Source organism: Octopus bimaculoides, chromosome 16, assembly GCF_001194135.2.
Source record: "Octopus bimaculoides isolate UCB-OBI-ISO-001 chromosome 16, ASM119413v2, whole genome shotgun sequence".
Lineage (NCBI taxonomy): Eukaryota > Metazoa > Mollusca > Cephalopoda > Octopoda > Octopodidae > Octopus > Octopus bimaculoides.
In genome coordinates, this window is record NC_068996.1 from 32,005,432 (window position 1) to 32,007,670 (window position 2,239).

Consider the following 2,239-nt stretch of genomic DNA (forward strand, 5'->3'; position numbering starts at 1 on the left):
AGAGAGAGAGAGAGAGAGAGAGAGAGAGAGAGAGAGAAAGAGAGAGAGAGAAATAGAGAGATGATAGACAGACAGATAGATATACACATACAAATATCTGCGTCACAATGTATAGCAATCTTTCTAAACGTCTCACATCGGAAGTTAAATACATTCCTGTATGAAGTATAACTGAAAAAAAAAAAAGAACGAAAAATAAAAAAAATCTGCGATATTTTGCACAGATATTAATTTTGCGTTTATACTAATTTTTATTGTCAAACCAAATATTGAAATTTGATATTAAATCTTCAAAATCTATTGCCAGAAATACTGTATTGAAATGTATAAATTGTTTTATTCACTGCGCCGTATCACTATTTTGACTAGGAGGAAAACAATATTGTGCTTCTTTTTAAGTGTAAATAGGAATATGCGAGTTTCATTTATTTCCCAAGACTATTGAAATGAAATGGTTTAAACTCCGCAATCTAAAGTATATCAGCACCGATGAATTATATCTTACTTTATAACGCTCCCATATGCGTTATTGCGAATATTGATTTTTTCTAACTAGGCACAGAGCCAAGATTTTGTAAACGAGGTAGATATAGACAAATTTATACATCGTTATCGTTTTGAATATTTTTGGCAATTCATATGTCGGAGGAATGTAAAGACGATCCCCCGTTATATATGTACTCAGGTCCGTGAGGAATATTAGTGAATACTAAATATGTTTTTATACCGACAATTTACCCTCTCACTTTGATTACACAAATATTGGTGGAAGTAATCGTTAGATATCAGCTACACAAAAATAAATTTCTTTCATCTCCTCAGTAGCCACCAGTACAACACTGAGATCCTAAACAGTACATCAGTAGTTTCAAGACTTTAAGAACTTTTTAATGGATCAAAGCTGTCACGTATTTGGCGTGAATAGATTCAATAGAGGGTATTCTTACAAACTTCATTATTTTCTCGAGCTGAAATATTTCTAAGACTATATTTACGGTACTCTGTCTTCGATGAACACACTATAGAGTGACGTTTAGCACTTAAGCTAGATTTCACTACATACGAACGAACAATACAACAAATTTAAGTCGATGAAATATTGCAGAGAAGGTATATCTCCATACAGTGTTCACGCTGATTAGCATTTTAGCATTGTAGACTCAACCCAAACAGACGTTTAAAATAACTTAGGTTCATAAACAATATCATTATTCGAGGTCACTATACACGGTGTGTTTTTTTTTTTTCGTCTAAAATGACTTTTCATTACAAGACTTTAGAAATTCACTTATATGCACGTGCGCGTATCTGTGAATGTTTGCATGGAGGGGTGCGTTTATTTACCTATCCTTTTGGCTGAAAGGCACTTTAAATTCTTTGTTCTTAGAGTTTATTAGTGCTAGTTTCAATTTTCGCTGTATATCAAATACCCTTATGTATTCAAATATGCATATTTGCTTTGTTTTCTATTTTTCTTGTTGTTCGCCACAATTCGCCTTAATACACTGATCAGTCGAAAGACTAGTCTTTGTGTTAACAGACCATGTCTAGACATTTTCTCCTTTTTCTTCTTGTTTTGAATCCGATCGTCAGTACTCCAGCAGTTTCAATGCTGCTGACATTGCCAAATTCAGCAATAGGTGTCGAAATTGTGATGATATTCGGTCGGTAACACGCAAGCGGTAGAGAATGTTTGCTCCGTTTAAGTTATATAACTTTTTGTCCTTTGTGATTTGTTTTCCTCTTAATTTTTCTATCATCTCTTACTTCATACACAGACACACACATACATATAATTTGTGAACGCGTGCGAGTGTATGTATGTTTGTTTGTTCTCCTTGATGTATATCACTCTGAAAATAATGCAAGTTACATTTGCACAAAACCTATTTCTAAAGATTGAATCTGAATATTAAAGACTCTCACCTGGTTATCAATTTACCTCAGTCACGCGGGGTTTAAGACAGTGTGTGAATTCACACACACACATATATATATATATATATATATATACTCTTTTACTCTTTTACTCTTTTACTCTTTTACTTGTTTCAGTCTTTTAACTGCGGCCATGCTGGAGCACCGCCTTTAGTCGAGCAAATCGACCCCAGGACTTATTCTTTAGAAGCCTAGTACTTATTCTATTGGTCTCTTTTGCCGAACCGCTAAGTTACGGGGACATAAACACACCAGCATCGGTTGTCAAGCGATGTTGGGGGGACAAACACAGACACACAAA